The 13,361-nt window shown below is 38.9% G+C and overlaps 1 protein-coding gene and 1 pseudogene across 5 annotated transcripts in view; both read left to right on the top strand.

Moving 5' to 3' along the window:
- LOC146484936 (uncharacterized) overlaps nt 1–463 on the top strand; it is a 10,017-nt gene extending 9,554 nt beyond the window's left edge. For all 4 annotated transcript variants that reach the window (XM_085103784.1, XM_085103782.1, XM_085103783.1 and 1 more), the window contains one exon: nt 1–463. This exon is cut by the window's left edge and continues 980 nt beyond it. The gene's annotated coding sequence lies outside the window, so the exon portion shown is untranslated.
- A 2,222-nt stretch (nt 464–2,685) lies between these two features.
- LOC146484935 (guanylate-binding protein 6-like) lies at nt 2,686–11,663 on the top strand (annotated as a pseudogene). The gene is made up of 12 exons (XR_014863472.1): nt 2,686–2,824; nt 3,535–3,608; nt 3,757–4,015; nt 4,558–4,715; nt 5,231–5,403; nt 5,911–6,094; nt 7,783–8,053; nt 8,851–9,146; nt 9,530–9,789; nt 10,189–10,311; nt 10,547–10,594; nt 10,906–11,663. The product of XR_014863472.1 is annotated as a guanylate-binding protein 6-like (transcript).
- The last annotated feature ends 1,698 nt before the right edge of the window (nt 11,664–13,361 follow it).

Here is a 13,361-nt window from a genome sequence, read left to right as displayed (position 1 = left end):
TGGTATTTAATTAGACTATTACTCAGTATCTTGTGGTCTATTTTTCATAATATTTATGAGGAAAATGCTAGCTCAGTTATTCCCACTGGGAAAAATCTCATATATTATATTTTGGGTTATTCCACCCAGATTGTTGCAAGGCCTACCATTTTCTTGATTGTACCGAAGAAATAAAATGTACAAGTAACGTAAAAAAAGTAGACGAAGTATCAGTATTAGGAAACCAAGCATCCTGATTCTGTTCATTGCTGTGTCATTTTTTTTATTTATTTATTTATTTATTTATTTATTTATTTATTTATTTATTTATTGATATTTTCATTACTCTTACATTGAAGCAAAATAGACTAAGAGAATTTGACCCTTCTAATTACTATAAATCATTTAAGGATGGTATGAAATATTTAAAAGAAACATTAAACATGTAAGAGCTACCGCAATTAAAAAAAAGAAAATGTGGTAACTGTGTTAACTTATTTATTCTCTTATGAATATAATATAAGAATGATATATTTTTGATGAAATGAAATCGTCAATGATTACTCGGGCCGTAAGGCGGACCGAGTTTAAGGTTTCGGTAGCATCATCAAATTCTTTTTTTTGTTTTTGGGGTCGCGATGGGCCGAGAGATAAGACTTCGGGCCACGAGTTATTGTTCTCGGTCTCGTTTTTTGCACTCGGCTGGTACGAGTTACTTTTCTGTCGTGTTATCAAATTCTTTAAATTCTCGGTCACGTTCTCTGTTTTCGGGCCGTGAGGAGTGTTTACCATATGCGAGCCAGACGTGCGAGGCATGAACAACCCCAACGTAACATAAACTGCTATTAAACCGTTAAGCTAACCGGTAAGTAAGTGATATTTAGGCTAACTGGAGTGCTCTTTAGGCTAACCGGAGTATTTTTTAGGGGCTAACCTGAGTGCCTTAAGGCTAGTTTTGTTTAGCCGAAAATTTGGCAACTAGATCAGTCTATGACCTCGCGGGCCAAGATAGATACAGATGTCTCACGTTTACTATAGAAAAACAATCAATGTAGAAACGGTTTCTGTCTTAAAATGAAAGGTGAATAACAAATACTTTCCCTGAATTTCATTTAAAAATATAAACAGCGAAACATTGAAAAACGGAAAAGGATATAAACCTACGCATGATGCGTAACATTACTCTAGATCCGGGGGGGGGGGGGGTACTCAACAGATACTTGGGTAGGAAGGTGCGGCCCGGGCGTTTAAATCCTGACCCTGTTTAAGACACAATTCTCCGATTTCCCTATCCCGTTTAAGACAGAATTTAAAAATTTCAGGCCCTTTTTAAGACATTTAACCCAAAATCACACCCTGTTTAATACTAGAATGAAATAAGAATACACTAGTTTCTTACTGTATTTTAATGCATTGGCAATCACAATCTGGTTAAGCCATTAGGTCATGTAGGGATACCCTGTTTAAGACAGAAAGGGATGAAATAGATACCCCGTTCAAGACAAAACACCCTGAAAACAATACCCTATCGGGCCGCACGTCCCCGTTAAGGTCACATAAGGGAGTATCCCCCGGGTCTAGATCATACCGAAAATTACGATCCGTCATTGACCCGGCGTCACATACATATTAGGACCGTACAAATGGTTTCTGTCTCTAAACGAAAAGTGAAAACTGACATAAGGATTAAAGCGCGGGGATTATAAAAAGCATTCGCATGACAAATGTCGATTTCCCCTGTATTTCATCGACTGCAAGAAATGCAATTCCATCGGGTGGTTACTTATTGCCTCACTTTATCTCTGTATCTATCTATTTGGTAGCCTGCGAACAAGCTCTCTTGGGGGTGGGGGGCGAAAGGGGAAAAGAGGATTTACCCCCAAGAGAGCTTGCTCGCAGGCTATCTTTTTGGGGGAACTGGCGATGCTGGAGGTTATCACGTTAAAAGAATGTAGGCTTTATGCACCACAAAGTCAAATATGGCCCGAGTATAAGCTGGAAACAGCTTCTTGTTTTGCAAGTTACGCTTAAGAAACCATACACGTAATGATAATTGGAGGCAACTGACAAATTTTAAATGAAAACAATAGAGAGTGACTGAGAGATTATATAATCGTTTGAGTAGACGGTAACTGCGCCGATGAATGAGTTTCTCGGCAGTTAGTTGTATAGGAAATGATCTTTTTTCGGTGCAAACTATTTAACAAAGATACGCTATCTCACGAAAATGTCACAAAATACACTTATTCGCTGGCGCGACAATTATCGGTCACCGGCCCAAACGGACCCACGATCCCTTGGCCTACCAATCTTCTAACGGTGCCTGGAGTAGGGAATAGCCACTGTTGGAAGGGTCGAGTTTCAGCATCACGGCTTTGATTTAAAGTCGGGTAAAGCTTTTGGGACTTGCGATTGGGACCGATTTAAGTAGAGGTTTGGTTGCTCTCGTCGGCTAGGTTAGGTGAAAGGGAAAATTAGCTGAAATCGGTCTAGAGGTTCCAGAACATTCAAGACTCGACACATGGTTCGAAAATAAATGACAATGTATTGTTACTTCTTGTTCAACTGTCTGCAACCGCAATGAAGCTCAGGAAGCTCCCTAGAAATCCTATATAAGTGATCTGCTCGCCAACCTGGGTGTCCTGTGAACTTTTACGTTCGTTGAACTGTAACTTGTAAATAATCTTTGGTTGGCATGCAAACGTGGGCATCGATTCATGTTACACGACTCAGTTGCAATTGACTGCAACAAACGTATGTAGAATTGAATGAGTGACAAATCTCGCCATTTGTAAAACGTCGTTTTGCGCTAGAAGCAGCATCTTAGAGTACAGCGTAATTTGAGGTAAAGTGTTTGCTATATTTTATACAACACAGAGCAAATGATCAATAACAGTGTGAATTTCGTCGACTTTGCTTCGATTAATTTATGTAGTGCAACTTCCCGACCATCGGTTTTAAAGCACACATTTCCTGTCGCGTTCCAAAGCATCAGGAGAAGCTAGTAAAATGGGTAGAACGTTCGCGTTTTGCTGAGGTAATGACATGATTACATCCTGCGCTATAGTAAGGAAGAAACGTCAATTCAAATCTGTTCAGATGCGAACAAAACATTATGCTTGGTGTCGTATCTGAAATTCCATTCAAGGTAAACAGGGTCAATGTTACGCGTTGAAGAATTTCTAGGTCTTCCTTGGATTTCCACATCGTTATTCATCTTAATAAAAGAATAATTTCGATTTCTTCAAAGGGTTTTTTAGCCTCTATTTAGGTTATAAATCGACGAAAGCGGGTGGACTACCATGCTCATTTTCTTTTCCGGTTTACTTCCGTATTCGAATTTTGTCAAATTATTCTGACGGACTCGACTCGACTATCACGATGCAGTATTTATTATTAAATTGCAGAACGAGTGATATCATAGTTCTTTTAGGGAAGAGGATTGGAATAGAAACTGAATAATGTCAGTAATAATAGTGTTAAGGCTGTTTATATAGGGTCGAGGTTTAGTGCGGTGTGAAAGACAGCTTATCTCCTATTCATCTTTCTTTGTAGGTTGGTAAACTTGTGAACCGGGTCAGTAAAGCTGTTTGATCTGTCCAGTGATTCACACGGAAAGAAAAATGGCTGTAAGTTGGGAAGCATTGTGATTTTTGAACGGAGATAATTCTGCCCAGTTGGTAATTGGTAGGCTGCGGCAAGTCGAACAACTTTTCAAAAAGTATTAATCATTGCTTTAGTCAGGGTTTTTAATTTGTTGCTTTGTTTTTACTTTAGTGGCGACAACAGTATCAGTTGGAAGATGATGATGCAGCCTTAGCCAAAGCTCTTGAACTCTCCCGTCTCGAAAATAAACCCATGCACAAGCATTCCGCAAGTTCAACTGCCCAAACAGGACGTAAAATAGCAATACCGCTTTGCCTTCCAAACAACTGTACATGGGATACAAAAACAAGGACGTACAAGCAAACAGGAGAAAGGAGACAATCACTGTATGTGATTGAAGAAGCACTTGAAGAACTAAGGAAGATTAGAGGTAAATTAACTTAAAATCTTGTTATAGATATTGGTGAAATCATTTATGGCTAAATAAAATTAGGGAAAAAATATCTTAAACTTTTACTATCAAACACTTTTCTTTTAAAGCAGTAACCGGTAGGTCACAATTCTAGGGTAATAAATTATTTTAATTGTGAAACACCACCCTCTGTAATCTTTCGCTGGCATTCCTTTAACGTTTTCTGTTCTTTCAAATTGAGTGATTTCCGAAAATTAAGGTTGCGTTCGATTGACCGTATTCCGGAATAAGAATTAGCGGAATAGCTGTTAACTTTCTACATTTAGGAAGACGTTTCTGCAAACTTTCGCTGACAAATGAAATTTAAGAGCCACTTTGTTCTCCTGTAACTCCAAAAACCTTTATGAGGGATTTCTTGCAATAATATTGTAATCATTATATGTATTCCTCAGTATTCCGAAATAGGGTTAATCCAACGCACCCTAGTGTACAAGATCTAAAGTTTAGGCTTCTAGTTGCATGAACAATGTATGCAACTTTATGCTTTACCCGGTTTCAAGGTCCTGTATGTGTGGTATCTATTGCCGGTCCATATAGAAAAGGAAAGTCGTATGTGCTAAGCCAGGCTTTTGATCAGCCACAAGTGTTTCCTCTGGGACATCACATGGACCCTGAGACAATGGGAATCTGGCTGTGGATTGTACCGGGAAAGGTCAAGGTAAAAGTAACAACAGTCTGCTAAGTCGTGACAGAAATTATAATTTAATGTAGCAGATTTTTCGGTTACCAGCCGCCATCCTATTGTTAATTTGCGAACAACCCCCACCCCTTCCTCACAGAAAACACCACAGAAAATCAAAAAGGGGGTGGTAACTATTTCCTTTGTATCAAATAAACTCTATCAAGAATATAACTCCTTAAACCAGAATATCTATTTTCACACCTGAGTTAAGTTGTTCGTAAGAAACGATTGTCCAATGAAGAGAACATTCATTTTGGGTTGGCGTATTCAAGGAGGAGTTGTCCTGTGTAAAAGTACTTGCTGTCCTGCCAAGGTACTGCAGTATATTAATTACTGTTTAAAAGAAAGAGCCTTGAGGTACAAGACATAAGAGAATAGACACTCCATTAAACTAGCCGAATTGTGACATAAAAAACGATGAGCCAATCCGTCCCTTTTGAAGCTATTTTATAGATAGGTAAATGTTAGTATCAGTCTGTCTATTTTTTCAGGACACCAGAGGCAAGGAATTTACGGTGGTATTGCTGGATTCTGAGGGTATTGACTCTGTAACTGGTGAAGGCCTTGATGATAATCAGATTTTCACTTTGACGGTTTTGCTGGCCTCAGTACTTATATACAACTCACAAGGTGTTCCCACCAGGCGAGATCTTGAGGGATTGGAGTATCCTAGCTGATTATAAGAATACATATATGATAATAACTCATCATTATAGAGGTCACTCAGATCCCACGAGCGCTCGTTGGAAATTGGATGATTTTAGGAGGCCATAGAGCTGATCTTGGTCAACAATTTTTAAACGTACGTTTGTGAGACTGTCATAGTTAGCATGTTTCCCAGCAATTATCTCATGTATCTCATGCTAGACTGGGGGGCGGGGAGAAAATAACCGTAGAAACTTTTAAGGATCGGCAATCTAGTGCTCAAAGTAGCTGTCAGTTAGAAGTAGCGGTCCTACAGCCAGCGTGCATGTCCAGCAAATCCGCGGCAAGACTTCTGCATGCAGGAATTGAGACAGCACCTGACTTAATGCTATGGATGTCGTAAATTGAAATCCTACGAGTTAATGACGCAGGCCAAAAATATTATTGTTCCCAACAGTCGACTACAGTTATAAACCATGCACTTTCATAGAGTGTTAAATATACTCATTCCTTAACCAAATCACAGATTCATTGTTAAACTGTCCCAGCGCATTGAGGCACGATCTAAAACCGGAGATATGGATGGGCAAGCCCACCGAGATTCAGAGTTTTTCCATAAAACATTTCCTTTCTTCATTTGGCTGCTACGGGACGTCGCACAGGATATCCCACAAGACTGCAAAAACCTTAAGGACTACTTCTTGAAAAAGGTATGTGACGTCTGCTTGCGAACTCGTACACTGGGCGGTTTTCGAGGTTATCTATTTTAATCTACACTGAGCTTAGTATCCATCTGAGCCGACCTTAGATAAAAGAATACAAAGTTCATCCGACTTTCGTATTGTTTACACTCAATATTGGTCTAGTAGTGTTCCCATGAAATAACGCACCCAAATGTATGTGAGATTTTGATAATCACACTGATAAAGTTAGCCGGGTTTTTATGAGAAAGATTGACGATAATTATGACGATGCCGATCGATGACAACAAGGCTGACACCACAGACAACGACATCGAGAATGGCGATAATGATGATGACGATGATAGCACTATTTATTTAACAATTATTCCATGAGCGCGCGTTGGATATGAGATGGTAAATAGCCAACGAGGCGCGAAGCGCCGAGTTGGCTATAACCAATCTCATATCCAACAAGCGCGAATGGAATAATTGTTTTATTAAATTCTCCCCGTTTGGATATTGATGTTGAAGTTTTAAGAATTTAATTTTAAGTAAAAATTTCTTTTAAATGTAACGACCGGATGTTGACTTGTTGAGACAACTTCCGACCAAAGCGCGCGAAACTTAATGATCACATGACACGCGCAGCTCATTGCGAACGGAGTTGAATGAAAAATCGAAAGCGAAGTAGATCGGACAAAGCCGGACATCTCAAATTCAAGATACGTTCAAGTGTACAAGTAACAACCTTTCTGAGACAACTATTTAAGTGCCTTTGAAGTTCCAGCTAATCGAGAAGCGTAATAGTTGAGCACATTTGAGCAAATGTTTAGCTGTGTGGTGCCGAGCGAAGGAAGGGATCAAGGACGGCTTTTTTTATGCTGAACTGAATTCCTCGCAGACGTTTTAAAACACTTAAGGCAAGCCGAGTCCAAGTGTACGAGGTACAACCTTACTGAGACAAGCATTTACTGCAAGTTTTTAAACTTCAAGCTTATCGTGAAGCGTAAGAGCTGTGCACATTTGTGCAAATGTTTTGCTGAGTGGTGCCGAGCGAAGGAAACGAACATTATGGCCGCCGCTCGTACGGATTTCATGGATAACTTTTGTAACTGGAGTCCTCGTAAATGCGTAGAAACGGAAAGGCAGGCATTAAGCTCTTCTTGAGAAATTTCTTCGATCAGTTTTAACCTCTTACCGCCAGGATTTGCAAGCCATCCTGAAGTTTTTGAAGGTAACCGGTTGTTATTGTTTTTGTTGTTATGTAATCGTAAAATCGTGCATTTTTTTCTGATTTTAAAAGAAACTTAAGAGATACGTACCATTAAATAGTGTCATGCCGAACTTTCTGGCTTTTATTGTTGTCATTGTCTGGTATTTCTTTTCTTTTCTTTTATTTTTCTCCATTTTTCCGAAGAAACTTTCGCTTCCCGCCGAAAAAAGTTTTTAGCTTAGCGATACCTCGGGCAATCGTTTTCCATATAAGGTCAAACTACGGTATATGAGCTGATAACCGGGATTTAGTGAACCAATCAGAACGCTAGAAATGCAATATCCGAGGCTGAGAATTTAATAATTCCAGTTATCGTGATCCTAATGAAAGAAACTGTGCACGGCAAAGGTTAAATTAATTTAATGTATCGATATCAGTCAGTTATAATTATATGGGAAGACAAGTGAAACCTTTTTTTTTAAACCATTTTTCTTTTTGTCAGGTTTTTAAAGCTCAGGATTCTTCTTTTGCCTCGCATGCCAGTCAACAAGGCCAGAAGGTTGCTGAGAGCATTCTGCGCTTTTTCCCGGGTTTTGAGGCCTTTGCGCTGCCTTCTCCTACAGTAGATCGAGAGGTGCTGAAAAGCATCAACGACAACAAAAGTAAGATCAATCCTTCGTTCTTCCGTGATTTAGAGGAATTCAAACAGTTGCTGAGAACCATCCTCGTTCCCAAAAACAGCTTTAACGATGGAGAGCTGGTTACTGGTGAAGGTGATGAAAATGGTTACTTTGATCTTATTGTTCAAATTATATAATATGTTTATGCATAATTACCCTTTCTACACCGGGGACCGGATGCAGGACGAATTTTTTCCACGTGTAACTTGAATCTTATAACATCTCTTAATATATGTAAGCAAAACTTTTAAAAGCCACTAAACTGTGGCTTGTCAGTGTTAGTGGAATTTTATGTAACCATGGCAACAATAATTCAGAAATTAATTTTTCCCTTGTTAAGCTTCTTCGACGTAGTTTCCCCAAATTTTGCTGGTTTTGGACGTTTTACCGTTTGAAAAATCAAGAAATCTGATGTGGCAGACCAAAAGCGACCGCCGGTCGGCAGTGCTGAACAAAGAGTATCCTCATAACCAACGCCTGGAAAGATTATGGACACGGTCTGTCCCTAGCTGTACTCACTCGACAATTTCTCTTAGATAAAAAGACAGAGTAATTCATTCAAGGACAGTGTACTTGAAGCCTTTGCGTGCGCTGTAAATAAACTTACAATAACCAAGCTGTTTTAAGTTGCATATAAAAAATGGGTTTCCTCTTTTTGTAAATGGTTTGGTCAAATATAACTCAGGTATAAAATCTTTAAAACATGACAATCTCTGATCTCAAAAAACTCGGACCACATATATTTTTTTGCTTGACAGTATGACTTTTTTCCCCAAGCATATGATTATTAGGCACAGTAAAGTTGTGCAGATGTCGGATTCTGGAATCCAGATACCAGACGAGGAATAAATAATTGATGATAACATAATTACGAGTTGTCCTTTCTTTAGGTCTCGCTGCACTTGTTCAGTTGTACGTCCAAGCAATCAATAGCCCTGGCGCCATTCCTAATGTTCAGAACGCCTGGGATATCTTTGTAGACACGAAATCTTGTGATGCTATAACAGAAGCGTTGAGGGTGTACGAAAGTGAGATGGAATCACAGTTGAAAGGCAAACTACCTTGTAACAATGACGAGCTACGAAACGGACATCGGATAGCACTGGAGAACAGTGAAGGTCATTTCATGGCAGAAACTGCGGGGATTTCCACAAACACCACCGAGCAGTATCTAAACAAACTGAAGGTTTGAATTTTAAAAATTTTGCGTACTATGACAAACGTAAGAAAAAGGAATTAAGAAAATTGTTTGACCAAAATACATTCCTCCTCTCTCGTTACTTTAGAAGTATTTAAGCTATGACAGTGAAACCTCGCAGGAAATATTGTACGTACAAATGTCTTCCTTCCCGCGTCCTAAAGGTATGACGATCACGTCACTAATCATGCACAGCCGCCATTTTGGATCTATCATCTAATATTTCTCGATTTCTCCAAAAATTTAGAAAACCGTTAAAATTAATTCGTAAATAACCAACATAAAATAATGGAACGATTGCGATAAAATGGTATCAAAATGTAAAACGCCAGAGAGTATTAACTATGTTGTACTTAATTATATTTATTTAGGAAAGTTTGGATGAAAAATTTAGCTCATGGCAGACAAGGAACGAGGCGTCAACGAGGGAATTCTGCAACGATCTCCTTATTCAACTCAAACAAAGTCATCTAGACCCAGTTCTTTCAAAGCTGCGTGGGAAAGAAGGGGCTAAACTGTCCTTCCAGGACATCATCGGTGGATACAATCGAATCAAATTAAAGAGGACTACGAGAATTCTGCCATTGGTGCTAAAGATGCCATAGCTGCAGTTTTCTTTGAGTTTCACCCAGTAAGTTTTATCTAATTTTACATATTTATGTGTTTTGATCTGAGACTTTTCCTGTTACTATTGGCATCAAATTTTAGTAGTTCTGTCAAAAAGTGGCGAAAGTGATTTATAGTTTAGGTTACTGGTCCCTCTTGCATTCGAAGCACTGTTCTCGAAAGTACCCCTGCCGAAAATTAAGCACTGCATGTCTATAATGCTTTGAGCCGATATTAAAAATCGAGATCCTAAGGTTAGTTACAACTAACCTCTACAATATATCATTAATACCTGGGAAACTATTGAAAAAACGACAGCCCACGAAACAACTGATCGTATAACTCACAATCCTCGGAGGTAAAAGGTCCTAACTGGCCTTTTAGGGAAACTTTAGGTGTTGAGTTTTTATTTTATTTTTTATAGGTACTGATGAAGGAACAGGAACAATACTTAGGTCTGCTCACTCAACTAAAGGACTACGACGAAGCTCTGGCTCAGGAATTAGCAGCTAAGGCTTATCAGGAGCAAGAGCGACAGAAACTCGAGGTACCACTTGTTATTGTTCAGAAAAGTCATTGTTGATTGTAGTTTCCGTCCCTGAAATAATCGCTGGCCATGTTCATTGAAAAAAAAATCGTCATTTCGGCAGTCCCTTAATACACCCCATGCTTGTTTGCATTCAATGGATATATTCAAATATCTCTCTCGTCCATTTGCGAGTTCATTTCATTTTAACATTTCTCGATCCAATGTTACCTTAATTTACAATTTATTTGAACAGGAGCAACAAGAACGTCTGCGGCAAGAGAATCGAGCGGTGAAAAAGGAAGTAAGAATGCATACTGTTTGAGTTGGTTTGGTTGTTGGTCAATTCGGACTTTGCATGCATGTTTTAATTTCGTTAAGCCAGTACATGTATTTAGCCTGCGAACGCGGACGTAGTTTCCCGCTGTCGCTTCTCACAGCGGGAAATACGTCTGCATTCGCAGGCTACACATGTATTAAGCCCCACTCAATACATAGATACATCATATATGCGCTTTATTCTTTGTTTAAACTGAGGTTTCTGTACATGTACTTGTGGCTTAACGGTTTTGATAATAGTAAAAATTGTAAGAATTGTATTGTGCTCAACCATAGATGGAAATGCTAGGCCTTAAACAGAATGAGGAAAGGCAGAAATTTCGTGAGCAGATGGATAAAGAACTTCGGGACCAGAGGGAGCAGATGAACAACATGATGCAGGCAAACATGGAGCAAGCGCGACAAGAAAGAGAAGAGTTTATGCAGGAAAACCAAGATCTCAGAAAGCAGTTCTGGGCTATCCAGAAAGCCAACGAAGAAAACATCAAGATGATAGAAAAGCTGCGTGATCTGGTCGATGAACAACAGGAAGAGATTGAGCAGATGACATGGGCTCAGGATACCAGAGAAAAAGAGGAACTATTACAGCAGATAGAGGAGAGGCACAAAGCAGAAGAGGAGAAGCTACGTCAAGAGATGAATGCCAAGATGGAGGCTCAACGCCAGGCCTTGTCAGAGGAATTCAGACCAGCCAGAACCGTCGCTCGAATAGAAAAGATGGATGAGATGAAAGGGCAACTCGACTACGTAGCTCAGCAAATAGAGGAAGTGAATAAACCAAACTTCCTTCAGAAGGGGTGGGAAAAAGTAAAAGAATTTGGTTGTGCAGTAGGCGGGGGTGTTGCTAGAGCGGGTGCTGCTGTGGTTGAAAAAGTCCAAGATAATTGCTCTGTAATGTAGAGCTCCTTGCTCCTTTCCATCGATGGAAAATGCAAGTTTGGTTACTCTGCAAGTTTTTTTTTCAAAAACCGGAACTAGCACCTTGCATTAACGATGTAGAGACGTATGAGACATTTGTTTCAAACGTGATTAGAGGTTAAAGATGTTTATAAGGTCATGGGCTTAATTTAACGCCAAATGTTTTTAGATAAGCAAAAGCGTTCAGTTTTATGTATCTGGTCACTGTATTGTTTAAGGCAGTAGACAAACGAAGAAAAAAAAATGTAATAGAATTAATTAATCAACCAACCAACCAACCAACCAACCAACCAACCAATCAATCAATCAATCAATCAATCAATCAATCAATCAATCAATCAATCAATCAATCAATCAATCAATCAATCAATAATTAATTAAATTGTTTATGCACAACTTGAGTTTTGATTTCAAATTTTGATATTTTCTTGTCGTGATGGTAGTTGTTTCTCGAACAAATCGGTAATATATGCCACACCAAACATGACAAAAGTGAGTTGAGTCTAATAATCACTAATTATGAAATAGTAATTGATATTTGAGATTAAGAAATCACTTTATCAAGAATAAACGTAAACAGATGAAAAATTGTTATCGATAAATGAGATGATAAATTTCTCTAGTTTGGGTTGCACTGTGTGTTACATAGTTCGTGTTGTTAGCAGTAAGAACCAGTGAATTATTCATGTTTCTGTCTGGAAACGCTAAGATCCGTCTTTTCTCACTCCTGTCGACTTTCCGAAAAATTACACTAGATTACGAATTGAAACAAAAATTATTGCAAAAGTTTCGCCAAATTACGAGAAAGGCCCCATTGCCCAACACAACGGAAGTATAGGATAAAAAATGGGAGTTGTGATCTTTTTGTTGAAAGTGGGGGACTAGATCCTCTCGTTTTCGTTATGATATACAAAAAAAAAAAAAAAAAAAAAAACTGGAAACATGAATCGTTTGATATTGTCGCTACCAGTACAAAGTGCAAAAAGTGCATTGGAAAAGACTGATACAGAAAACTGTCATAAAAATGATGGATGTTACGCATGGAAGCCTTGTGTGCCGTAGAGAATAGACCTTTTTCATAAATGGCGGCTGATTTATTTATTGATTAGCCCTAATAACCTCATTTCAGAGTAAAAATTCTTTTGAATTCTGCACATGCTGACGAGGCTAGTAAGGCTAATTTTCATGAAAACAAAAGAATAATTTATCGGCCGTCATTTATGAAAAAGGTCTATTGAACCCGGATTTATGACACCAACAATGGCCAAGGCTATTCTAACGAATTCCACAATCCTAGCGTAAACCAAACAAAACTCAACTAGCTCGCAAAGTTCACCCGACAATGGTAGCAAATAAGACTTTGAAAGATAACGCGACTATCAGGCTTTGACTCGTGTTCACGTGTTCAATGCACGACAGTGTTGTCACAGTGGTGGGGTTCATGGGATTTCCATACATGTACTTCGTTCCTCAGTCTGAGACATTCAGCAAGTGCAAGAGCAATTTTGGTAGTTACCTGAAGTTTTAGAGACATCCAGGAATCCAAGATGGTAAATAATGACCACGTAATGTGACGTCATCACTTCTCGTTGCATTCTCAAAGGAAACGTCCTTAGACGTACTATTCACAGTGCAATAGTCGCACTTCCTAAACTCTCGAAACATTTCCTTTTGCACTTTTGAGGAAAGTTTAAATTTTGAAAGTTGCTTAGCGCCTTCGGAGTGGTTGGCTTTGAAAGACGAAATTTAAGAAAAAGAAAATGAAATAAAGAGAGCTTTTTACCTTCGGTCCCAAGTAGATTTATAATTAAACT

Source organism: Pavona decussata, unplaced genomic scaffold (genome assembly GCF_977016875.1).
Source record: "Pavona decussata unplaced genomic scaffold, jaPavDecu1.1 SCAFFOLD_28, whole genome shotgun sequence".
NCBI lineage: Eukaryota > Metazoa > Cnidaria > Anthozoa > Scleractinia > Agariciidae > Pavona > Pavona decussata.
The sequence above is the reverse complement of the archived record's forward strand: the minus strand, read 5'-3'. Positions and strand labels throughout refer to the sequence as shown.